Here is a 12,556-nt window from a genome sequence, read left to right on the forward strand (position 1 = left end):
TATCAACATCAAACCCAACATTCCAAACCTAACGAAATAAAATTACCAATACCTTTATCGTGGCCGCGGTGGCTTAGTCGGTAACGCGTCTGACTACCATGCTAAAGGTCCCGGGTTCGATCCCCGGCCGGTTCAAATCCGGGAACTTTTCTAACGGTGGAAGCGGCCCCGGCGCCTACCCAGCGTCGAATAACATGGGTACCTGGGGGAAACCCTGGGGGGTAAAGGCGGTCAGGGGTGTGATGCTGATCACATCACCCCCACTCACGACCGGATCAAGAAAGTGTGGGGCGTTACCCCCACACCCCCTATACGCCTTCATGGCGTGGTGCTATGCACAGGGGAACACTTTACCTTTTTTTTCACTTTTTTTATACCTTTAAATCACACCACATTTCTTGGCAAATAAATTAATCACATATGCAAGAAAACCAATGTCACATATGCAAGAAAATCATATGCACTTTAGACTACATGGTTGCAGGGTGAAATTCTTTGGACATGTTTTACAAAGCCTGAAATTTATTTCACGATGCAGAAACCACAAATAAATGAAATATTGAAGTGTGATCAGTGTACGTATGACATCCTAAGGAGATCAGTTGTTTGAAAATCAGTTAGGCCTAATTATAAAATTATTGTTATAACATATTATTATTATTATTATTAGAAATATGATCTCACATTGTCAAAAGGTATTCTAATATCGGTACAATATTTCTGGTCCCTTCTGATCAAGCTTTGATGTTAGTCCTACACTGAAATTGACAAGTGCCAAAAGTACAGTATTTATCAGAAGACCCAATCTTCTTGAGAGCAGATTTATTTTTCACCAATCATTTATAATCTCCCCGAAAACCTTACCCCTGATATCAGAGACACAACGGATGGAGGAATTTTAAATTCTCGTTGTAATTCTGTATTGAAACTGCATGTACGCTTCTTGATCATGCTTAGTCACTGCTCTACAAATAACGGAACACACACAAAACAATACAATATATTTTTATTAGCATGAAATTTAGACATGATTTTCAAGATAACTCCTAAACTTTTTAAACATGGGACAGCCCGACCCTGTGGCCGAGTGGTTAGCACATCGCGCTGTGATGCCAAGGGTCCCGGGTTCGAATCCCTGTCGGGCTTGCTTGTTTGTGAATGTCCATTCATCAGTTTCATCACTCATCCCCATCTTCGCAAATTAGCCAAGAGGCACAAAACGCGAAGTAAAATAAACTAAATCAATCAATCAATCATTAAACATGGGACAAATTGTGTTTTTTTAATAATATCGACAGGATTAACGGGACACGTCTATGAAATGGGACTATCCTGGTCAAAACGGTCACCCTAGTCAATAGTTGAAACTCACGTGAGTGCTATACAATGTAAATCACAAACATAACGCAACCACATGTAACTTCCTTTCCAATACATATCCCACTTTTCCATAAACTATGTTGTACAAAAGCCATACCATTTTATAAATTAAACTTCAAACAACAATACTTAATACATAATTTCCCACATGTAACTCATATCACATGGAGTTGACAACAATGTAATGACGTGATAAATAGTACCACATAAAACCACACATTAATTCACTGTAACACCCCTGCACAAACTAAAAACAAATAGAATATTCTTAAATAATGCAAAAATTTCCACTTTCTCGTGGAGGTAAAGCAGGGAATAAAATTTTCACATGCATTCATATAAGCATGTAGTAAGTTTGTATGGTGTGGAACTGTGTTACATATATAATAAGGAGCTCATCACACAGCAGTCAAAAGTGAAGGTACAGGTCATTCAGTTTAGCTTGAGCTCTGGACTTCAGCTGCGCAGAAGCCTGTCATCAGGGCGATGATGTGAGAGTTCTACTGAGAGCAGAGTTGCTAACCACCTTAACAAGTACCTATATCCATAATCTGATTTCAGAGCTTATTGGAAGGGGTGTTCGGTACTTACTGGTGTCGGCATTTAGTTTTTTTTTTTAAAAAAGCGACAGTTCAAGGGAAATAATGACAGAGGATTCTTTTTGTCCGTCCTCGGCGAAAGAGGCATCCTCCCTCTCCTCCTCTTCCTCTCCCAGGGAGGGGGAGAGAGGGGCAGATCGTGTTACCATGAGCAGGGTTATTGTTGGCCTGTGTTCCTTAGGGTGCTTTTATTCAATGGAAGCTGAGGTGAAAACTGGAAAGCATATTGGAGAAAGCAAAGTGATTCACAGTAAGAGTAGAAATGCACGTGCATACGTTTATGAAGAAAAAACTGACTGTGGTCCTGAGTTGAATGTTAAACCAGTGCAAAAGCATGTTTTTGCAGCTACTGGTGTGTCAGTAAGTACTTTGAAATGCATCTTAAATGAAAATGATCGCAACCAAGTACCTGGGATGGAAATAGAATGCCTAACAAACCATGAAGAAGAAAAATTTAAAGTGATGTGGGCAAATTTGACATGTGTGTTATTCTTGGAACAATTGACGAAATTCACGATAATGAAGGACAAAATCCTACTTTAGATTTTTTAAATAAGACAACAGCATATAACCTTAGCCAGTTTTATGTCTAGTAAAATTGTAACTTCAGCGAATTGCAACCCTGCTCCTATGAATCACGAGACATCGTCTTCTTCTGCAGACGACAAACATTTCCCGCTTTGTGCATCCCTGAACTCAGGCTAAACCGAATGTGCTGTACTGTCGCATAAACAAATCCAAAATTCAGAATGCTAATACAACCAAACCTAAGCAGCCTAACTACCTCTGAATACGCAAATAATAAACAACATCTGACTCCACAAAACTCATCTCCTTGAGCAGTAAAAAACATAAATCATCCATTAACAAGTAGAAGACAGCAATATCCACAGAAAACTTAAATAAAAACAGCCTGTAACTCCAGCAACCACAACTAAATGGCTATGTTGTCAATCACATATGTACAAATACAAAAAACAATTTGCAGTAATTATTAGGCATGTGCATCGAAATCACATATCTACACTACTTTCTTGTACATGGTAAAATTCACGAAACAACAACCTTTGCATAAATTTTTAAATCATGTACAAAATAATTTCACATGAACAACATATTTTACAGCATATTTTACACTTACCTAAATTTGTCAGAAGAATATGACCTGAGGCCTCAGTGACTATTATGCTTGAATCTAACCTGTAAACAAAAGAAATATCCATCAAATCTCAATGTGAAGAAATTTAAAATAATCTATATTCATAAATATACTTGCAGAGGGGTAGGTGGGTACATGAACATAAGTATGTAAAAATGAAAAATATGGCCAATGAACTCCACATGAAAAAATTTGAAATGTAGATTTATAAGGGATGGTACAGTAAGTGGCACAGGAAATAGCAGAAATTAATAACCCCTATTTTCATTTACATTATTTCTATTTAATGAAAGAAATTACATTGATGATAGAGAAGAGAACTTTTTGTTTCAACTCCGGAACACTGAACAATCCAAAGGTGAATCAGCATTGTGAAGGGCAATTTGCTATTTTCACTATTTTGCTGATAATACAAAGTATGTCTGTGCTTCATTTGAAAAGTATGCCAGATCTAATTTTATTATTCTCCTACACTTGCTGATGAACCAAGATATAATATACATAATTTATCTTAATTGTAGGCATAGATTCTAAAGGTTTCTATACACAAGCAAACAAAGTAAGAAAAACACATTGGGTGCATCCAGGAACGCTCAACATTGGAGCACAATGGGGTAGCAAGCCCCCCTGGAGGCACTTGCTACCTGGGTGTTGGGAGGTAGCAATTGCTACTTCAGGCCACAAGGAATCCATGTGCTACCTGCTGTCAACATAGTCATCTGCATAGGTTGTTTACTAGTTGTAAGATGGGGGGCGGAATGAAGATGCGTGGAATACAACGCATATACCTGCTACCTGCATATTTGATTATTTAGCCCATGCGTGTATTTAGGTCGTGTATACAATAGACTTAAATTAAATAGTAATAACTATTCCGCCACTATATTCTCGGACAATCAGTAATTTGTCTACGGATAATTATGCACAAACAAACAAAAAACTGCAGTTAAAAAAATATACTGAACCCAGATACTGTTCACTACATAAAGTTTTTTTGGCGACGGGTGAGCATGCCGATGCAACTACATGTCCAGCTTGAGGCCAAGAAAATGTTAAGTGACTACTTTTAATCTCGCTGCCTATGTTCCGGGTTCGACTCCGATATATGGATTTGGTTGATTGGTTTGGTTTATTTAACTTTGTATTTCTGCCACTTTTGGCTAATCGCGATGACTGATGATATGATGAAATTGATGAAGAAACGCTCACAAAGACCATCCATGGCCAGGCTGGGATTCGAACCCGGTACTCCTGGCATCGTAATGTGCTGTGTTAACTTCTCTGGGATGATATTTGTGAATGTCCCTTCAAGTATGTTTCCAGTTTCTCTTTGGAAGAAAAATAACATCATAACATCAACATCACACTTTGTCTGGGAGGCATTTTAGCACAGTTCTGTACTCCAAATTACAGAAGAGAACTGGCAGTGAATTTCTGTTCAAGAAGGCGAATTCAAGAGAACAATCGCTTATCGCGACGCGATATCAAGTACGTTTGTTTTGCTTCAGCATGGTAGTCAGTAGCATTGTTGTTTTATGAGAAACCGATAATGAATGCAATCAATGTTGCCAAACTGCCTGGTATTGAATTGAAAACTTGTGCATGAATTGTTGCTGTGTGAAATACACACTTTCCAAGGGAGCGTGATAACAAGAAATGCACCATTAATTTAAGAAGTGAATTTGAAAATGCATTGGACGAAGAGGGTATTACAATAACTTAGACGATGTATTCCTTTTATTTACAGATTTCAATTCAATACCAGGCAGTTTGGCAACATTGATTGCATTCATTATCGGTTTCTCATAAAACAACAATGCTACTGACTACCATGCTGAAGCAAAACAAACGTACTTGATATCGCGTCGCGATAAGCGATTGTTCTCTTGAATTCGCCTTCTTGAACAGAAATTCACTGCCAGTTCTCTTCTGTAATTTGGAGTACAGAACTGTGCTAAAATGCCTCCCAGACAAAGTGTGCCTTTGAAAAGCAAGTTAAACCGCTATGTGTCTGAATTTGGAACTGACATCTTTTCTACAGATGGATCGGTTCTTCTGTGTAAAGTGTGTGAGAAAGCTGTGAACCACAGGAAGAAATATTTCATATCTCAACACGTGTTGTCAGAGAAACATAAATCAGATGCAAGTAGGAAGATCGGACAGAAGAAAATACATCAGCTTCCAGAACTTCTGACAGATCACAGCCGAAAATCCGAGTTTTCAATGGAGTTATGCAAAGCATTTATTGATTCAGGTATACCACTGTGGAAAGTGGAAAATCAGTCTTAGAGAGTTTTCTTACACAAGTATACAAAAGAGACAATACCAAGTGAGTCCATGCTGAGAAAGAATTACATTGACGTGTGTTACAATAGTGTTGTTGACCGTATTCGCGCTGAACTACTTGGGAAGAAGATCTAAATTTCCATAGACAAGATCACCGATGCCACGGGAAGACACATCGCTAACGTAATTGTTGGCCCATGGAGCACGATGAACCACCCAAGTTCTTTCTCCTAACGTCAGAAAACATGGAACGAGTCAACAGCACCACAATTGCCCAGATATTCACAAATGCTTTGCATTTTCTGTGGCCGGATGGAATAACCCACAAAAACGTCATCCTGTTCATCTCTGATGCAGCACGTCATCCTGTTCATCTCTGATGCAGCACCCTGCATGAAGAAGGCTGCTAAAACACTTCAAGTTTTATTCCCATCAATGCTGCATGTCACATACATAGTGCACGGTCTTCATAGAATTGCTGAGGAAGTGCGACACTTATTTCCTGATATGGACAAGTTGATTTCCAGTGGAAAGAAAGTGTTCATTACGGCCCCCTCCAGAATCCAAAAATTTAAGAACATGGCACCAGGAATTTCTCTCCCTCCCCAGCCAATCCTGACAAGGTGGGGAACGTGGATTTCTGCATGTGTTTATTACGCAGAGAATTTCGAAATATTGGTTGAAGGTTTTCTGTGTGTCTCCGAAGAAGAATCCTCTGCTGTACGAGTTGTCAAAAAATTGCTACATTCGGAAACTGTTCGAAGTGACTTGTCATTTATTGCAGCCCATTATACAATACTGCCACCAACAATAACTAAACTAGAGAAATCAGGAGAAACCAATGTGTCTGCTCTGGCTACTTTCCACGAATGTGTCAACACGATCACTTCTGTTCCTGGCCCTAAAGGCAAGTTGGTTAGTGAGAAATGTGTGCGTGTTCGTAGTGACAATTCTGTTCTTGAGGAAATGGAGAAGATCGGCAAAATCCTAGCGGGCGACAATACTGTCATGGTTGAAATCGATCCATTCGTGACAGCATGCTTCAAATACGCCCCTGTAACATCCCTTGACGTGGAAAGGTCCTTTTCGGCTATGAAGAATGTTCTGTCTGACAGAAGACAGTAATTCATGACTGACAACTTGAAGAAAATCCTAGTTGTTATGTGCAACAAGTAAATACGTACTGGCATTACTAAAGTGTCCGAAATGCATTTTCTTAAATTTTATTATTGCAATATCTTTGAGATGAGTGTTTATTTGCGTTTATCGTTGCTAAATCTGCAAATTAAGAAAAAAAAACATTCATTGAAGCATTAATATTTTACAAATGGTCCCGTTTGAAGGCAGTGGGTATGATAAAACTTTTACTGTGTTTTTTTGTATTTGTGTTCATTTCTTTGTTTTGGCCCAGGTAAGATTAAAAATACTACTAAGTGTATGTGGTGTTTATTTTTGTTGTGCAGCAAGCAGATTTTTATTGACGTAGGCATCCATCACATGCGAATGAAAAGCAACTGAATTAGATTTTTAAAAGGAGCCATTTTGATGGCCATCGTAAATATTGAAAGTAAAATCCAAACTGTTTACCCTATGTAACAACAGCTCAATAATATTTACTAGTTTTAGGTTAATTTGTAAATACATTTTTAAAGATTTAAGAAGAATTTTAGTCCTTCTCTTCAATTTTTAATGCCTCTTCTTCAATTTTCACTGCTTCTTACTGAAACTCGAATGTTTTTTTTCGACCTACACTGACTTTTTTTAAATTTTTTTGCTGCCTTTTTGCCTTCCATTTTTAATACTTTTCAGTGCCTGAACATCCAGGCTCCAGAAAGTTTACAACTGATAAGGTCACACACAGCCACAAAATTAAAATTGAGTGTTCTGTCGAACTTGCACTCCTATACGAAAATAATTTTCAATTTAAGCATAGATCCTTCCTTAAATAAAATTTGCCACAACCTTTCTACACTCAATGCCACTCCTCCATGCTGAGTATTTCGGAGAGAGAAAATTGTAAACACAGAGAGTTTGTTGTAGCTAAAGCTCTCAATTTAGGAATATAACATGTCCCCCAACTGTATCTCTAGATCTATGCATGTGCTTTACCACACACTTTTATTTGGAAAATGGTATCCACACCTACATCATCATCGATCATAATCCACGAATAGTGGCACCGTATTCAACAGAACAACACACCCTGCCATTTTCACTGCAGACGACACAGGGCAAATGCAATGTGATTTGCAATTGTTAGCAGCTGGAACATCGCTACCTCCAACTCTGCATCCAGGAAAGGCTATACATTGTATTCCATTGTTAAAGGCAGCACACATCATGTTGCTTCTTGCATTCATGATTATTGTCCATGAATTTCTAATTAGGAAAGTGGCCCACGTTCTGCTTGTTTAAAACCAAACGAATCATGGCACAAATGCAGTTTTAACATGGTTCAGTTCCTACTATGCCTCTTAATACATACTTTGGCATCCTAATGATTGATTGGCTTTATTTTTCTTTGCTTTTTGTGCCACTTTTGGCTAATTTACGAAGATGGGGATAAGTGATGACATGATGAACTTGATGAATGGGCACTCACACACATCCATGCAGAGGCCGGGATTCAAGCCTGTGACCTCTGGCATCATAGTCCGATGTGCTAACCACTCCACCATGGGGGCTAACTCTCTTAATGATTGTATTTTCTGGAGAAAGATTTTCCCTTCCATATAATTATATGAGATTCTTTGTTTGCAAATAGTTATTTGTTTACTGTCGTCTCTGATATGACAGGGTGGCTACAAACAAGCAGAAATGAAATTCCCTGACTTTTCCAGGTTTTCCAGGACAAAATTTACATTTTTCCCTGATAATTACAAACTAAACTAAATCGATGTTTTTGCAAATGGAAATAATAAACTCGTACAGATCCACGTATGGTTTTGTTAAGTACCTATATTATCTTCTATGAAATTGACTTAATTTCTCTATTCTCTATGATTTGAACTCAAAAAGCAAAATAGTGAATTTGGAAAATTATTACAATTCACAAGCTACAATTTAATACAATTTGTAATGTATCAGTCTCCTTATACATTCTCGGTATTATATGTTGATATTTCCACTGAGGTTTGGAACCCTCTGCTTGCAAGAACCATGAGTGCGGACTCATTTTTCAATGCATAAAGCTACTTCTCTCTTCTCTGTAAAGCAAAAAACGTAACTCTTGCATATAAGTGAAACAACTGAATCAAACAAAATAAAGTGTCATATTTCCTTACATTATCGATGGGATTTCTGCTTCAGTACAGTATAGCCAAGTGAAGTACTGTGAAACTGGCAACATGCAGTTATACCATTAATGCTGACGAAAAGGGTATGTAGGTATTAGAAATTTAACGCAAGGAATTTATAGAAATGCATTGTATAGGTACCTGATTTAGCTAACCACACATTAAAACAGGAACACTCTAATAATAAAAGCTTCTGAAAGTTCATATACGAGGGGCATCCTGAAAAAAAACTCCAATGGTGCCTATACGCAGCACTAGTGGTCGGAGAGCGACACACACACATGCAGGCAGGAAGAAGTGGCATGTAGCTGTAATCTGGTACAGTTGCAATGCAGCCGTTTTAGGACAGTTCTAGGTTAAAGATTGCAGCTCTCATACAGTCTCCCACCGACTGCGATGTAGCCTACGTGCAGTAATCAGATTTGGCACAGAGCCACCAGCAATCGTGTGAGGTGTGCAGATCGCACGTCGTGAGTGATAGTATGGTCAGACGATGGTGCAGAAAATTCACGGAAGGCCAATCGAATGTGCACAACCAGATACATCTGAGTACACACGGGCATTTTGCATTACTTCAGGTGAGAGATCTTGGACCACTCCCTGTACAGCCCTGGCCTTGCATGTAAAGACTTTCATCTCCTTGTTTAACTAAAGAGGTTTCTGGCAGGACAAGGTTTTGACAGCTACACTGCGGTAGAGATAGTTCCAGTCTTTGCTGTCAGACACATATGCCATGGGCATACAAAATTTAGTGCCTTGCTACGACAAATGCCAGAACAACGATGGTGATTATGCCGAAAATTAGGTTAGAACTCACTGTTAATAATGCAATAAATTACAACTGATATTCTTGTTTCATTTATGCCTAATCGATAGGGACCTTGATATTTTATTTTTTTTTCAAATTGGTTTATTTTCTTATTTTTTTTATTTTTTACTATACGGTGTTATTTTTCCCAAAATTCACATTTTCATTTTCGAGCATTTTCTGGCAAATATCTGAAATTATACCTTCATGGTGTTTTTAAACTACTGTTTCAAATTGTAAGTCACATGGCTTACGCCTCTTCGTGAGAGTTTGATATCTTGAAAGTTATTTTGGAAAAGTTATTTTCCATACCCCTTTTTTAATTTTAAGGTAAGGATTTTAGAAAATGGAATTTTCCCCGTATATACTGAAGGGTGCATAGTGACCATAAGTGGCGACGCACTCAAAAAGTAAAATCAATCAATCTCACGTGACAGATACCAATATATTATGACACCAAAAAATCGCATTATCTTATTTTGACTTGTTAGTGTTAAGTTTCCCAAAATTCGCGTTTTTGTTTTAGAACATTTATCTGACAAATATACCAAAACTTAATACGCCATTGTGCTTTTAAACTATTATTTTAAATTGTAGGTCACATGGTCTACGTATTTTCGTGACAGTTTGTTATGTTGGAACAGATTTTTGAGGAAGTAAAAGTAAAGTGCTCCCCTGCACTTTTCCATGAATGTGTATAGGGGTGTGGAGTTAGGGCCCCACACTTTCTTGGTCAAGGCTGAAGGTGGGGGTGATGTGATCAGCACCACGCTCCTGGCTACCTTTATCCCTCAAAGTTTCCTCAATGTACCAGCTTCATATGATGCTGGGTGGGCGCCAGAGCAGTTTGAATAGGTGGAAAACATTCCGGTTCTCCCCTGCAGGGGATCGACACCGGGTCTCTCGCATAGTAGTCAGACGCCTAACGACTGAGCTCCATTATTACTCGCTCGACAAATGCCGATGGTGCGCACTTAGCTTGGTAATTCAAAACATATCCCGTGCGACAAATACAAAGATGTGGCTCCCGTGTGACGGTAGATACGCACTCGATCTCCTGTTAGAAGCCTGTCACTTTGCTCTGTGATGCAAATGGTTTTGATAGAAGTTAATGTGGCTGTCGGAATTATTCCATGTACGTATAACTCTATAGTTTACTCTTGAGTAAAATGTTGGAAAACTTTCATGTTCTATTGAGTAAAATGTTGAAAAACTTGCATGTTCTATGTACACAAACAGGGTGTAGAAAAGGCAAGAATGTTGGATTTCATGGAATTTTTCGTTGTTTTAGAACATTTCTTTAAAGAAAATCGCTAAAAACGCCAACAATTCGCATTTTATGCCAAATTCGCATTATTTCGATATTTCGAATGGGCGAAAAATGTGTCCAGACATCACTGCACATTCCTAAACATAGCTTCGCAGCAATTACCATTTTTCACGGTTTTCGCGTTTGCAAAAAATCAATGTCCCTACTAATTGGAAATTACTTTCTGGCCACCCCTCGTATAAATCAGTAGATGGAAAGTGATAATTTTGCAGGGCTGGCAGAGAAAAGTAAATTCTTGAAGAAAGTGATTTGCTTTTATGATTGAATGATTCGAGTAAATATGATATTAAAATATTTACGTATTTATTATTAGTATTTTATTTCATAATATTGGACATTACGAGGGTCACTATTTATATTTTGAGCCTTGGCAACACTGATTGAAGTTAGGTGCGATTTGACGTTTGCACCGAATCGTCTGGCATTATTGACCATAACGTACTTCAAATGTTTTGTCAATAGCTTCATTTGTGTTGTTTATGTTGCCTTGGAGATTGCGCGACATCAATAAAATGGAATTAACTCGTGAACATTTTCGTGCGATGATTTTTTACGATTTTCGACGTGGATTATCAAGACAAGAGTGCATCGATCAACTTACTTCCACATTTGGCGATGAAGCCCCATCCTTTGCCACTGTGAAACGCTGGTATAACGAATTTAATCGTGGCCGCCATTCGCTCACCGACGAGATTCGCGAAGATCGTCCAAAATCAGTTGTTGTTCAAGAAAACATTGATGCTGTGCAAAACCTAATACTGCAAGATCGTCATGTGACATACTGTGAGATTGAGGCAACCATAGGCATTAGTTTCACCAGCATATATAAAATATTACATGATCATTTAGCTGTGAGAAAGGTATGTTCTCGTTGGATCCCACACAATTTGACAAAAACTCAAAAAGACGCTCGCGTCAATTGGTGCAAACAAATGCTCAATAAATACAATCGTGGTGCTTCAAAAGACGTATATAAGATTGTAACAGGTGACGAATCATGGATAAATGCATATGAGTCGGAACGTAAACAGCAGTCGACTGTATGGGTGTTTCAAGATGAACCCAATCCAACAAAAGTTGTTCGCGCTCGAAGCACATTGAAACAAATGGTCGCCTGTGTTTTTTTTTTTTTTTTTTTTTTTTTTTAGGGAAAACTGGTCATGTGGCAACTGTGCCTTTAGAGGAACGTAGAACGGTCAACTCTGAATGGTACACAACAATTTGTTTGCCAGAGGTCTTCGGTCAAATACGGAAAGCAAACAAACGCCGTCGGATCATTCTTCATCAAGACAATGCCAGCTGTCACACATCTCGTCTAACAACCGACTTTATGAACAGTCAAAAAATCGAATTGATGGGTCATCCGCCGTACACTCCTGATTTGGCACCCAAGGACTTCTTCTTGTTCCCGAATGTCAAGAATAAATTGCGTGGACAACGATTTTAGTCGGCGGAAGACGCCGTTGATGCGTTCAAAAACCATATTATGGAGGTGTCTCAAGAAGATTGGAAAAACTGCTTTGACAAATGGTTCGAAGGAATGCAAAAGTGTATTGACCATAAAGGAGAATACTTCGAAAACAACAAAGCAGTTTTCAATGCCAAATTCCTGTTTTTTCATTGTTAGGCTCAAAATATAAATAGTGAGCCTCGTAACCTTACTCAGTGACAGATTAATGACCATCTCTCACGAGTTTA

The 12,556-nt window shown here is 38.4% G+C and overlaps 1 protein-coding gene across 1 annotated transcript in view; it reads right to left on the bottom strand.

Annotated features, from left to right (window-relative positions):
* Window positions 1-12,556, bottom strand: part of LOC145984164 (mesoderm induction early response protein 1-like) — a 111,999-nt gene that overhangs the window by 87,054 nt on the left and 12,389 nt on the right. Inside the window, exon 2 of the mRNA XM_083117650.1 lies at window positions 3,121-3,179. The gene's annotated coding sequence lies outside the window, so the exon portion shown is untranslated. The remainder of the gene's footprint in view (window positions 1-3,120; window positions 3,180-12,556) is intronic.

Source organism: Lepisma saccharinum, chromosome 2 (assembly GCF_977018435.1).
Source record: "Lepisma saccharinum chromosome 2, izLepSacc3.1, whole genome shotgun sequence".
Classification (NCBI taxonomy): Eukaryota; Metazoa; Arthropoda; class Insecta; order Zygentoma; family Lepismatidae; genus Lepisma; species Lepisma saccharinum.